The following is a 15,219-nucleotide window of genomic DNA, read 5'->3' on the forward strand; positions in this document are numbered from 1 at the left end:
CCTTGAAAAATTCATGTTAAGTGAAGTAAGTCAAAAACAGAAGGATGAATATGGGATGCTCTCGCTCTCAGGCCAAAGTTGAAAAACAAGATCAGAAAAGAAAACACAAGTAGAACCTGAACTAGAATTGACGTATTGCACCAAAGTAAAAGACTCTGGGGTGGGTAAGTGGGGAGAATACAAATCCAAGAAGGATGACAGAGGACCTAGTGGGGGTTGTATTGTTATATGAAAAACTGGGAAATCTTCTGCATGTACAAACTATTGTATTACTGTCGAATGTAAAACATTAATTCCCCAATAAAGAAATTATAAACAAAGATTTTAAAAAGGAGTTTGTTATTTTACTTTTATTCAATTTAGTCTATAAAGATATTTAAATTATATTGGTCATTATATTATACCTTTTGTCAGTTTTACTTGTTATTTTACAATTAAATAACTAGTTGATGTCTATTGGAACTATAACATATGAAACTGAAAGGGGAAATGCAAGGTAAAACTTGGACTGTTTTGGTGTATTGCACCAAAACAAAGGGCTCTTGATAGGCAGGATAGGGAAAGGAGTAGGAAGCAGGGGGCAGCTTTCAGGTTCTGGTACACGAAAAGGACCTAAATTAGGGTCAGTGTGTTTTGCAGATTACTGTCATGGACAGATGGGAAATTGTACCCATGTGCCGACAACTCTACTGTAATAATTAATCTACCAATAGAAATTAATAAATCCCTTAAATATCAAGTCAGTACTTATGTATGGGGAAAAGATAACATATTGGAAATAATGGTAGGGAATCTTAATACCCTACTCTCCCTACTACAGATCAACCAGACAGAAAATTAATAAAGGAACAAGAGACTTAAATGAAAAGATAAAAAGACTAGGCCTACTAGACATCTTCAGAGTTCTTTACGTCCAGAAAACAGAATACAAAACTTCCTCAAAATCATATGAAACTTTCTTATAGACCATATTCAAAGCCACAAGAAAAGCATTATAAATTTAGAAGCATTGAAGCCAGTCAATGCATCTTGTCAGAACACAATGGAATTAAACTAACATTCAAAAACAACAAAAATATGTTAGAGAAAATTCCAAAATATGGATATTCAACACCACATTAGTTAATAATGACTATGTCAAAAAGGAAATGTTTCTGAAATGCTGGAAATAATTTATGTGTTATGTGTGTAAACAAAGAGAAAGGCTAGACCATGTTGGAGTGATCATCAGATGTTATTAGCATATGACAAACCTTGCATAGGATGTAACATTGTGAAAACGTGTGGGGACTGACAATATTTAAGGGGATGACAGGTAGAAATCCCTCTCTTTGTCCCCCTTTTCTCCATTCTCCATGTATTTGGAAGCTGATGGCTAAAGAAAGATGACTAAAGAATCATTACTCACTGGGCAGAGCCAGGATAGTGGCTTGAAGAACAACTCCTGGCTTTCTAGCTGTAAAGTGCCTATTTTAAACCTGGGAACTGTGAGTGAGGGCAGGATTTCCAGGCCAGTGGTGAAGGAAGTATACAGGAGAGATCAAAGTGAAACCAAGGCAGAGGATTAAAAGTCATATATAGACTGGCAACAGGCTACTGGAAAAGAAAGACATGCAGATATGGAGCTATTGTGAGTTTAAGTTTTTCCCTCTGCACTGCACTACGCCCCACTCCCCTTCACTCCAGACTGGTAAGAGAACATCTACAGACAAAGATATACTCCTGAGGATTTAATCTCTTTATCAAGATTCCAAGCTTAGCTGGGAGTCATTCAAAGGAGATTTTTTAAATATATAATTATTATTTTCCCATGGGGGCTGCAGCTCTTTCTGACTGGTCAATTTCCTTGACCAAACTTTGACTCTGCTAGTGCTGTGAGAGTATTCTCCTCTGATAATCTTTCTTTCTTCCCTCTATCTCTTTAGTTTATGTTGTGTTTTGCAATTGTTTAGGAAGGGTGGGGTCTGTAGAGCCAATTTGGAATAGTTTAATCTGTAGGTTGGTCTTTAGGTATTTATTAATTTTTGTTGTTTCATTTTTCTTTTTTGCATTGTTGTTAGCTTATTTTCCCTTCTCTCTTCTTTGACCAAAATTACCCTTTGCTGGTGTTGCACCGCATTTACTGGTGATTGGTTGTGCTCTCCACTGTGGTAGTAGTATTTTTTTTTCTTTTTCTCTCCCTTCTACCCTTTTCATTTTCTTTCTCCCTCTTTGATTTAAAAAATCTTAGTGTTTTGCTCCTGATTTGCTGCATTCACTTGTACTTAATTGTGATTTATCATGTGTAAAAAGTCTGATGTGGTAAGTTGTTTTCTTTCTTTCTTTATCTCTCTTTCTCTCTTTTTCTTCCTTACTTTTTTCTTTTTTCCCACTATTTTTAAATTTATGTTTGATAGCTGGATAGCTGATTTTGTCTGTTCTTGCTTCTCATTTTTTGTTGTTGTTTCTGTTGTGTTTTTTTGTTTGTTTGTTTGTTTTGGAGAGGAAAGTTTTTGTAGTTGTTTTGGTCAAGCTTCATTAATTATCACTTTTGTTGCTGTTTTTGTATTTTCTGAGGTTTGTCATCTCAGTTATAAGAGGAATTTGGTTTGGTGTGGCATCTTCTTACACGACACAACAACTGAATAACAATAGCTAGGACACAAAACTACAAAACACCCCCCCCAAAAAAGGTCGAATCTAAAACAGTTAAATAAATTACAACAATGAATCAGAACAGGAGCCCAGAAGAAATTCCAAGTAAACCAGAAGAAATTAAGATGAGGAAAATATTCAAGTATTGCTTGATACATTAATAACAGGAGTGAGGAGAACATTGAGGCAAATACTATGAGAAATAAGAAGATGAAAAATGAGTTCCGGAAAAATAATAGGAGCTATCTTGAGGTAATTAGAGAAATGAAAGCTGAAAAGCTGACATAAAAGGCCAGCTAACAAAACAAGCTAATACTGTAATTGAACAAGGTAAAAAAAAAAAAAAAAAAAAGCAAAACTGAAGGAGGAAGCCGAAGAGACAGTAGAAAAACAGAAGCAGAAACCAGAATTAGTCAGATGGAAGATGAATTAGAGAAAGCTAATGAAGAGGGGAAAGAGCTAAAAAAGGGATTGAGAGACAATGAAAGCAACAACAGAGACAAATGGGATGACCTCAAAAAAAAAAAAAAAGGAAAATACACAAAATAGTCCTACCAGAGAAAAAGAGTGGAGGGAAGAAAGCATCCTAGAGGAAATAGTAGAAGAAAACTCCCCCACTCTAAGCAACAGAAAGGACATTAAGATTCAAGGGACTCAGTAACTCCCAAACAGAATCAATCCAGACCTGAAGACACCAAGACACATCATAGTCACAATGGAAATAAAAAATAATAAAGAAAGGATCCTAAAAGCTGCAAGAGAAAAATCAAAACAAGTCACATACAGAAGAAAACCCGTAAGACAATCAGCAGACTTCTCCACCCAAACTCTAAAAGCCAAAAGAGAATGGCAAGATATCTATCAAGCTCTCAGTGTGAAAGGGTTTCAACCAAGGATGGTATATCCTGCCAGACTTTCATTCAGACTGGATGTAGGAATAAAAAATTTCTCAGATAAGCAACAGTTAAAGGAGGCAACTATCACTAAAGCTGCCCTGATGGAGGATGTATAAGGCCTCCTATAAAAAAAGAACATCACACACAAAAAAGTGCCATATATAGGAACACTCAAAAGTGTTGGATAACAGCAAAATTCCTTAAATCCAAATATCAAAGTTTAAATTTACTCATTAAAAGGCACAGAGTAGTATGATGGTCATAAAACTCAACCCAACCATATGCTGTCTGGCACAACATGAAAAACACAGACTCAATGCTGTCTGCAGAAATCTCACCTGAAACAAGACAAACACAGACTCAAAGTGAAAGGATGGAAAACTATCACAAAAAGTAATAGAACACACACACAAAGCAGGAAAAGCTAGTCTCATATCTGACACAATAGACTTTAAAATAAATAAAGTAGTAAAGAGAGGAATGGGGATTACATAGTGATCAGGGGATCAATCAACCAAGAAGATTTAACAATTATTCATACACGTACACTCAATGAGGGCACATCTAAATATACCAAACACTTACTGGAAGAGCTATAAAAATACATCAATAATAGCACAGTAACAGTGGTAGACTTTAACACACAACTCTCACATTTAGATGATCTAAGCAGAAAATCAACAATGAAACAAAATAATTAATTGAAGAGATGGATAGACTAGACTTCCTGAACACATTCAGAGTTCTTCACTCCAAGAAATTGGAATACACATTATTTTTGAATCCACATGGAATATACTCATGGATAGACAACATATTAGGCCAAAAAGGCAGTATGGACAAATTAAAGAGCACTGAAATACTCCCAAGAGTCTTTTCAGACCACAGTGGAATAAAGCGAATACTTAACAACAAACATAAAATTAGTAAAAATCACAAAATATGGAAAATCAACAACAAACTGCTTAACAACTTCTGGGTCAAACAGGAACTCAAGGAAGAAACTTAAATGTTCCAAGAATAAATTCAAAATGAAGACACAAGCTATCAAAATATTTGTGACACAGCTAAAGCTATACTTAAAGGAAAACTCATGGCCATGCAAATACACACTACAGAACAAGAAAAAGTTCAAGTAAACAGGCTGACTGTACACCTTAAAGACCAGTAAAACCTATAATAGCCAAAACAACCTTGAGGAAAAGACAGATAAATGGAGGCACCACACTCCCATATCTTAAACTATATTATAAGGCTAGTATAATAAAAAAAAACCTGGTACTGGAATAAAAATAGATACACAGACCAGTGGAACAGAATTGAAATCCCAGAACTAAACCTTGACCCCTAAAGACATTGTAGTACTGTACCAAATTAAAAACTCTTGGTGGAAGGTGAGGATAGATTTTCAGCTTCACTGTGATGGATGGGAGTAGAGACACATGTCTTTGGTTTCAGGAATGGTGTTTATATACACTCCTATTAACTTATAGACTTATAAATCACTATATAATAAATATGGGGGGAAATAAGTTGTGTGTCTCAAACTTGATGCATAAAACCCATATAATACATATAACCATTCAATCTAAGGATTTAAGATTTCAAATTGAAAGCCTGATTGGATTTTAACAGTGGAATTAAATTGTTAATACGTTTAATGCACAGACCATAGGATGAGTCTCTGATATGTTGACTCTTTTAATTGTCCAGAGCAGGGAGAACAGAAGCAACTGGTGGCATAGCTATACACAAATTAACAATGGTAGATGATGTTCCATCCTCCGAAAGGAGGTTGGACAACATACTCTATGCTGCACCTGAGGAATCTCAGTCCTGAAATTTGGGTAGCTTGGAATGTTCCTACTCATGACCATAGAATATGAACTCGGATCTACAGGGATGCAGAGATCACATAGGCTTCTAAACTGAATACGGGCCCCAGATCAGATTAAATTGATCGGGTTTACAGTCAACAATATTTATACACCTTTCCCATATCAGGGATATACTCTCTTCCCTGATTCAGATTTCTGGTTCTCTTTCCAGCTATGACATCATCTCCCCAGATAATAACTTGGATCCACCTGCATATCAGATTTCAGGCTCAGGGAAAAAAAAAACTAGTATAACCACAGGCCCTTTGTAATATAACTAAAAAATGCCTACTGGCTATCTACAAAATGGAGACCCCCCCAATTCTTCATTTGTACTACTCCAGCCTTTAGATTCATGATTAGTCAACAAATTTTTTGGCTTTGTATGTTAACTCTCTTTTCAGCAACCAGGTTCCAGATGTTAGCATGATGCCAACCAGACTTTCCTAGACAGATAACCGCACCAATGTGTCCTAGAGCTCCGATTCCTCAGAACACCACCCCACTAGGGAAAGAGAGAAGCAGTCTGGAAGTATAAATTGACTTGTCAACACCCATGTTCAGCGGGGAAGCAATTACAGAAGCCAGACCTTCCACCTTCTGCATCCCACAATGACCTTGGGTCCATATTCTCAGTGTAAAAGAACAGGGAAACTATCAAGGGAAAGGATGGGATATGCAGTTCTGGTGGTGGGAATTATGTGGAGTTGTACCCCACTTATGCTAGGGTTTTGTCAGTGTTTCCTTTTTATAAATAAATAAATAAATATAATGTTTAATACATTTCTTTTTTTTCATTTTTTTATTTAAGAAAGGATTAATTAACAAAACCATAGGGTAGGAAGGGTACAACTCCACACAATTCCTACCACCCAATCTCTATAACCCACCCCCTCCCCTGATAGCTTTCCCATTCTCTATCCCTCTGGGAGCATGGACCCAAGGTCATTGTGGGTTGCAGAAGGTAGAAGGTCTGGCTTCTGTAATTGCTTCCCCGCTGAACATGGGCGTTGACTGGTCGGTCCATACTCCCAGTCTGCCTCTCTCTTTCCCTACTAGGGTGGGTCTCTGGGGAAGCTGAGCTCCAGGACACATTGGTGGGGTCTTCAGTCCAGGGTAGCCTCGCCAACATCCTGGTGGCATCTAGAACCTGGTGATTGAAAAGAGAGTTAACATACGAAGCCAAACAAATTGTTGAGCAATCATGGACCCAAAGCTTGGAATAGTGGAAAGGAAGTGTTAGGGGGGTACTCACTGCAAACTCTAGTGTACTTCTGCTTTCAGGTATATATTTTGCAGTAGTTTATAGATACGTGTGAAGATATGCTCTCTCTCACAGAAACTGGTGTATATCTAGGTTATGGGACTTTGTTAGAAAGTGAACCACCTGAGATGAAATTAGAGTGTACTATAAAAGGAAAGGTCGCACCCGAGTAATGAAGCTGAAGGGTTGTCATTCCACACGTGAAGTCTCTGGACACAGTCTAAGGTGAAGCATGTTGAGGTGGCAATCGTTGCTTTGGTTAGGTTGTGATCGGCGGATGCAAAATGATTTGGTATGGATTGGGAGAGGCATACGGGAAAGTGGGCCCTATCCAAGGGTTCCAGGACTGGGGGAAGTAGGGGCTCTATAGTGGAGATATGAGGTTCCTGCTGTCTTAGGGTTCAAAAAGACAATTGATAGTTAATGTTATCATCACATTATTTGGTAATTGAGTTAACTTTGAAAAGTCCTTTTGTTATGGTTTGCTGTACAGTATCCAGTATCTTGTATATAGCTGTGCTATTGGATGCTTCTAATCTACTAGGTCTAGGCTTTTGAGAGAGTCTGCATATCAAATACACAGCCTATATATTAAAAAGATTCAGTTTGTGTTTTGAAAAACTTTGAGACATACAATTGATTTTCCCCCTCTCATATTAATCAACTACTGATTTATATGTCTACATTTTGCTAGGAGTGTACATAAACACCATTCCCACCACCAAAAGACTGTGACCCATCCCTCCCACCCACTCCCACCCCCCACTGGCCCAGGAAGCTGCATGTCTATCCCTCACTGTTGTATGCTTTACATTGGGTTGTTCTAGTTCTCCCCCGCCAAGAGAATTGGCGGGGGAGCCCAATGCCACCACGCAGGAGCCCAATGCCAGCACGCAGGCCAGCCCACAGGAGCCGGCTCTCCACCGCGTGGTGCAGGGCACTGGACGCGTGATCCCTCCACGCTGCTTGGCCACTGCGAGCAGGGCAGCAGACATGGCAGGGCCATGGTGTAGGGCCGCAGCGGCCTATCATGGTCACCACCCGTGGGCACCTAGGCCCATGCCTTCTACAATGCTGGCCTGCCCGCCCTCTTGCTATGAATTCTGGAACTATCCCGGACCTCCCGGACCCCCGGGCTCCCTGCCGAAACTGGGCACACGAGATCTCCAGCTGCCGGTTCGGTCTGAAGGCAGACAAGCTGGAGTACACAGAGATTTGTGCAGAGATCGCAACCAGCAATTCCTAGAAGTGAAGCTTCCCAAGAGACCACCACTGGACAACGCACCCCCCCAACAACTAAGACAGTACAGATTTAAATTCGTGTTTAAAATGACATGTCTTCGTAACAAAGGTTTCTCTCCTTGTGTATTAATGACCATGTTTATGTGTATGTTTAAAGTTAGGTAAACAGTAACTTTAAGGCTAAATTCTTACTAGTCAAAGTTAAATGAAAAACGTTTTCAACGTAATTCTCATAAAGATAAAATTAACTTACATTTAAAGTCTGAGGTAAAAATTAGTTAACAGTCAATATATTTCAACTAAGTTGGTCTAAACAAAAGGTTAAATAGACTTGTTGATATGTAAAACTCTCCATTACCTTCTCTATTAGAAATGGTAGATTGAACAATGGCTATGCTAATTATTCTCATGCCTGAGGTTTCCTTTCCTGAGCACAACTAGGGTGTGTCTCCATCTTGAATGGGTGTAACAAAAGGTTAAAAAGACATTGTTGATATGTAAAAGTCTCAAATTCCTTCTCTATTATAAATTTTAGATTGTGCTGTGGTTATGCTAATAACAAGTTTTGTTTCATAGTAAGTAAATTATAGCCAGCTGCCTTTGGGACTCTAGGCCCTTCCCCACCCCGATGCAAATGTCCGTCGAGACAAGTAAGCCCCCCAGAGGCAAGAAATTTTTTTTTAAGCTGATAAAGTTTTGCCCACGGAGGCAAAAAATGGCCCCCTCAGGACTTCCCTTGGCAGCACACTGGTTCTTGTTACTTGCTTACATGTTTCTCCATGTTTGTGCCAGTTTCCTTTTTTAAAAATATCTGTACGATATATGTTTCTGTTCACCTCACACCCTTGATACTGTAGTCATTTAGTTAAAAAGAAAAGGGGTAATTGTTGTATGCTTTACATTGTGTTGTTCTAGTTCTCCCCCGCCAAGAGAATTGTATCAGTCCTGTTAGTTTCGCGGGCCCGCTTGGCCCCGCCCCTAGGAACCCCTCCAGGGTTCCTGAGTTCCAGAGTAGCGGAGTTAGAGAGAGTGCTTGGCGCTGCTGCGGGGGAAGGATGCAGGACAGATCTGTGTGGTGATTGGTTTGGGTTAGTTTATGAATCGTTGTTCGTGAATAAAGAAATACAGCTTCCCTGCCCAGCTGTATATCTCTGGTCATCTTTGTTACCTGCCCATGAAGCTAGCCGGCCAGCTGGAGCCTCTGAATTTTAACAACACTTCACCACAGGGTTTTTACTTTGGTGCCCTACTTACAATTTGATCAGGTCCTGCTTTTAGTTTCCCTTTCAGATCTTCTTACTCAACTTCTGTTGATGAGTGGGATCATCCCATACTCATCTTTATCTTTCTGACTTAGTTCACTTAACATAATTCCTTCTAGCTCTGTCCAAGATGGGTCAGAGAAGGTGGGTTCATTGTTCTTGATAGCTGCATAGTATTCCATTGTGTATATTTACCACAGCTTTCTCAGCCACTCATCTGTTGTTGGGCACCTGGGTTGCTTCCAGGTTTTAGCTATTATGAATTGTGCTGCTATGAACATAGGAGTACACATCTCTTTTTGGTTGGGTGTTATGGATTCCTTGGGGTATAACCCCAGGAGAGGAATTACTAGATCATATGGAAGGTCCATGTCTAGCCTTCTGAGAGTTTTCCAGACTGCTCTCCACAGAGGCTGTACCAATTTACATTCCCACCAGCAATGTAAAAGGGTTCCTCTGTCTCCACAGCCTCTCCAGCATTTGTTGCTGCTGTCCTTTTTGATGTTTGCCATTCTTACAGGAGTGAGGTGGTATCTTAGTGTTGTCTTAATTTGCATTTCTCTGACAATCAGTGACCTAGAGCAGTTTTTCATATGTTTGTTAGCCTTTTGGATCTCCTCTGTAGTGAATGTTTTGTTTATATCCTCTGCCCATTTTTGGATTTGCTTTTTTGGTGCTAAGTTTGTTGAGGTCTTTATATATTTTGGTGATTAGTTTCTTGTCTGATGTATGGCATGTGAAGATCTTCTCCCATTCTGTGAGGGGTCTCTCTGTTTGTTTAATAGTTTCTTTGGATGTGCAGAAGCTTTTCAATTTGATATAGTCCCATTGGTTTGTTTCTGCTTTAGTCTTCCTTGCAATTGGGTTTGATTCATCAAAGATGTCCTTGAGGTGTAGGTGGGAAACTGTTTTACCAATGTTTTCCTCTAAGTATTTGATTGTTTCTGGTCTGACATCTAGGTCTTTGATCCATTTGGAGTTGATTTTTGTTTCTGGTGAGATAAAGTGGTTCAATTTCATTCTTCTGCGTGTTACAACCCAGTTTTCCTAGCACCATTTATTGAAGAGTGCCTCCTTTTTCCATTTAATCCTTTGGGCACCCTTATCAAAGATTAGATGCCCATAGCTGTTGGGATTTATTTCTGGGATTTCAATTCTGTTCCACTGGTCTGTGTGCCTATTTTTGTTCCAGTACCATGCTGTTTTGATGATGATGGATTTATAATATAGTTTTAGGTCTGGGAGTGTGATGCCTCCATTTCTGTTTCTTTTACTCAAGATGGTTTTGGCAATTCTGGGTGTTTTCAGGTTCCAGATAAATGATTGTAGTGTTTGTTCTATTCTCTTAAAGAAGCTTGGTGGATCTTTGATGGGTATTGCATTACATTTGTATATGGCTCTGGGGAGAATATTCATTTTGATGATATTAATTCTTCCAATCCATGAGCATGGGATATCTTTCCATTTCTTGGTATCAGTTTCTATTTCCTTGATTATCGGCTCATAGTTTTCAGCATACAAGTCTTTCACTTCTTTGGTCAGCTTTACTCCTAGGTATTTGATTGATTTTGCTGAAACAGTAAATGGGAGTGATTTCTGGATGTCTTCTTCTTCAGATTTAGTGTTTGCATAAAGAAATGCCACTGATTTTTGTACATTGATTTTGTAGCCTGATACCTTGCTATATTGCCTAATAACTTCCAGTAATTTTCTAGTGGATTCTTTAGGTCTTTCTATGTATACTATCATATCATCTGCAAATCATGAGAGCTTGACTTTTCCCCTTCCAATCTGTATTCCTTTGATTTCTTTCTCTTGCCTGATTGCTATGGCAAGAACTTCCAATACTATGTTGAAGAGTAACGGTGACAGTGGACAGCCCTGTCTAGTCCCCGATCTGAGGGGGAATGCTTTCAACTTCTGTCCATTGAGTATGATGTTGGCTGTAGGTGTGCTATACATAGACTCCACTATCTTGAGGAATTTCCCATCTATTCCCATTTTTTGTAGAGATTTGAGCATGAATGGGTGTTGGATTTTGTCAAAGGCTTTCTCTGCATCTATTGAGATAATCATGTGGTTTTTGGCTTTGCTTTTATTGATGTGGTGAATGACATTGATTGACTTATGGATGTTGAACCAACCTTGCATTCCTGGGATGAATCCCACTTGGTCATGATGAACAATCTTTTTCATATGTTGCTGTATCCGGTTGGCCAAGATCTTGTTTACTATTTTGGCATCTATGTTCATCAGAGATATTGGGCTGCAGTTTTCCTTTTTTATCCTGTCCCTATCAGCTTTTGGTATCAGAGTGATGTTGGCTTCATAGAAGGTGGAAGGAAGTATTCCTGTTTCTTCAATCTTATGGAAAAGCTTAAGAAGTATGGGTACTAACTGTTTCCTGAAAGTTTTGCAGAATTCGTTTTGAAGCCATCTGATCCAGGACTTCTGTTGTTGGGAAGATTCTTACTAACTATTTTTATTTCATTGTCTGTGATTGGTGCATTTAGATTTTGTAGTTCTTCTTGGTTCAGTTTTGGAAGGGCATATGTTTCTAGGAATTGTTCCATTTCTTCCAGATTCTCTAGCTTGGTGACATATAGTTCTTTATAGAAGTTTCGCAGGATTCTCTGGATTTCTGTGGTGTCAGTTGTGATATCTCCTCCATCGTTTACAATTCTATTAATTTGAGTCTTCTCTCTTTTTTGTTTGGTGAGACTGGCTAGGCGTTTGTCAATTTTGTTTAATCTTTCAAAGAACCAAAGTTTGGCTTCACTGATCTTTTGTATGGTTCTTTTATTTTTGATGTTGTTTATTTCTGCTCTAACTTTAGTGATTTCTGTCCTTCTGGTTGCTTTAGGGTTCCTTTGTTCCTCTTCCTCCAAGTCCTTGAGGTGTGCAGTAAGGTCATTCATTTGAGCTTCTTCTTGGTGTTCAATATGTTGTTAATGCATTTCTAATAATGACTTTTACTTTGAAAATATTAAATCACTTATAATCTTAGACTAGGGACACCAGAGGCAACTTGTTGTATACTTATAATTGTATAAGGTACAATTGTATGTAAATAACTTTATATGGCATTAATCATGGTGGTGTCATATATGTTACAGCAAATCCTGATAATGAGATTTTCAAAGGTAATCAAATTTCCAAACACCTTGGTTATAATAATAATCACCACCTATTACCTTCTTAAATCCTTAGACAGCAGGAACCCTCCCCATACTCTATAAAACTCATATTAATCCCAGTCCTGGAATCTCTAGGCTGGTGTTTGCATTCCTGCACACTTTTTCAATTCATAACAATTGATACTGCATCTACTGATCTCAGCCTAATCAATGAAACCAGTGCAACCTCTACATGTTTCAATTCAAATTGTGTCTAGAGATGTCAGGCGTGAAATATCAAACCTCCAGCTTCATTACTCTGGTGAGACCTTTCCTAGCTCATATGACTTCTTAAATCAGTTTCAGGTGGTGTACTTCCTAAGAAAGCCTCAGAACCTAGATATATAACAGGGCCCATGAGACAGGGCGTATGTGCACATGTATCCATAAGTTAAGGGAAAATATATTAGTTAAAACAAAAGCGCAAATAGTTTGCTGTTGCCCAATAAGTGCAGCAAATAAGTAGAAAAACCTGAAAAAGACACCATGATGTACCAAATCAAATAGTTTCTACTTAGATCTAGATGTCCTCCTCACCTACTTCCCATTATACTTCCCTAAATAACTCCAAGGCTAATCTTGCCAGACAAAGTAAGTACTACAAAAGCTGGATAAGGGCAAGAGTCTGGCGTATTTTAATGATGGCTCTTTTGGTTTCTACCAGGCCACCCCATCACCTGGGGCCCTAGTTAGGTAATCCTGGGATTCCCACAGACATTATGGGTCTAGACCTCTAACAGATCACTCTCTCTACCGCCACTGGTAATCTCCATCAGGAAAAACATAGTGGACCTCTTTGTGGGTCCCTATTGGACCTTTTCCTGTATGAGGATCAACAATGGTAGGGCCAGACACATTGTCCAAAGGGAGGTTGGGCCATCATACTCTACCACTTCAAGAAGATGGATCCTGAAATTAGTGCAGCCTAGAATGTTCCTACCTATGACCACAGAATGTGAGCTAGACCTACAGGGATGCAGAGGTTACACAGGCTCCTGTGATGAATATGAGTCCCAGATGAAATTGATGGGGTTTACAGTAAACAATATTTATATATATTTGCCATATTTGGGAGCATCTCTCTTCTTTGATCCAGCTTTCTTATTCTATCTCTAACTCTAACACAGTCTCCCCAGGCAATACCTTTGGTCCACCTTCATGTTAACTGTTTAGCTGAGGCAAAAATTAGTAAAGTCTTTGGACCCCTTGGAATATACCTAAAATAGATCTAATAGATTTTTTTTTCCAAAATAGAGACCCCAAATCTCACCTACTATATTCTTGCCTTTAGGTTCCTGATTATTAAATACTTTGTTCTGCTTTATATCTTAATGCTTTTTCAGCCACCAAGTTGCAGAGGCTACCAGGATGTCAGTCTGACTTCCCTGGACAGACAACCTCACCATTGTGTCCTGGAACCCCACCTTTTAGAGCCATGCTACCCTAGTAAAATAGAGAGACAGGCTATAAATATAGATTAACCTGACAATGTGCATGTCCAATGAAGAAGCAATTATAAAAGCCCAACCTTCCAATTTCCATACCCCATAATTACCATGGGTCCATGCCCTCAGAGGGATAAAGAGTGCGAAAGCTTTCAAGGGAGTGTATGGGATAAGGAACTCTGGTGGTGGGAATTGTACCCCTCTTATCCTATAGTATTGTCAATGCTTCCATTTTATAAGTAAAAAAGAAAAGGAAAAAAAATGTTTCATGACTCACACTGAATGGCTGGTCAAGTCTTTTTCTTCATTATCTATTCCATTACCATGGTTTGTAAGAACTCAGTAATTCTGCCAATTTTTATTACCCTTCCTCCCAAAGAAGTCTTTTTTTCCTCATTGTTTTTATTATATGTGATGTTCTATGTGCTGCGGTATTTCTGACCCACCTTTTTTGCCTTGTATTGGCTTGACTTTAAATCTATGCAACCCAACCTCTTACATATGAAGTATGAGATCTGTCTACTCTAGTTCCTGAAAAGAAACCCACAGTTATTTTAAAGATTTTTTCTACTTTCATCTTTTTTTATTACTTACCCTTATGGGCAGAGCATAGAGAGCATAATGGTTATGCAAACAGACTCTAATGCCTCAGGCTCCAAAAGCCCAGGTTCAATCCCTCCACCCTGCACCACTATCAGCCAAAGCCGAACAGTGCTCTGGTATATACCGATAGACTGTCATTCAGACTGGATGAAGGGATAAAAAATTTCTCAAACAGAAGTTCGAGGAGGCAACTATCACCAAGTCTGCCCTATAAGAGTTTCTAAAAGGCCTCCTACAAACATTAACATCATCAACAAAAAAACTTGCCATATATCAGAACAATAAAAAACTTGATAATGACACTTCAGTACCTTAAATACATAATATCAATAAATGTCATTGGTCTAAATTTATCCATTAAAAGGCACTGAGTAGGAAGATGGATCAGAGAGCAGAACCTAACCATATACTTTCTGCAAAATCCTACCTGAATCAATAAGACAATCACAGACCAAAAGTAAAAAGATAGAAAACTTTCATATAAACTAATGGAACACACACAGAAAGGAAGGAAAAGCTATTCTTACCTCTAAAAAAAAGACTTTAAAATAAATAAAGTAATTACACATAGATACAGACATTACATAGCAATCTGCAGATCAATCAATCAGGAAGATGTAACAATTATTAACATATATGCACTCAATGAGGGCCCATCTAAATACATCAAACACTGAAAGAGCTACAAAAATACCTCAGTAGTAACAAAGTAATAGTGGGAGACTTCAACACACCATTCTGACACATAGATCATCTAAGCAGAGAAGCAACAAAGAAACAAGATAGTTAATTGAAGAGATGGATGGACTAGACATTTTGG

At 38.6% G+C, this 15,219-nt stretch overlaps 1 protein-coding gene across 2 annotated transcripts in view; it reads right to left on the reverse strand.

The window, feature by feature from the left end:
- SATL1 (spermidine/spermine N1-acetyl transferase like 1) overlaps positions 1-15,219 on the reverse strand; it is a 55,288-nt gene that overhangs the window by 17,051 nt on the left and 23,018 nt on the right. The gene's annotated exons all lie outside the window — the stretch shown is intronic.

This window comes from Erinaceus europaeus, chromosome X (assembly GCF_950295315.1).
Source record: "Erinaceus europaeus chromosome X, mEriEur2.1, whole genome shotgun sequence".
Lineage (NCBI taxonomy): Eukaryota > Metazoa > Chordata > Mammalia > Eulipotyphla > Erinaceidae > Erinaceus > Erinaceus europaeus.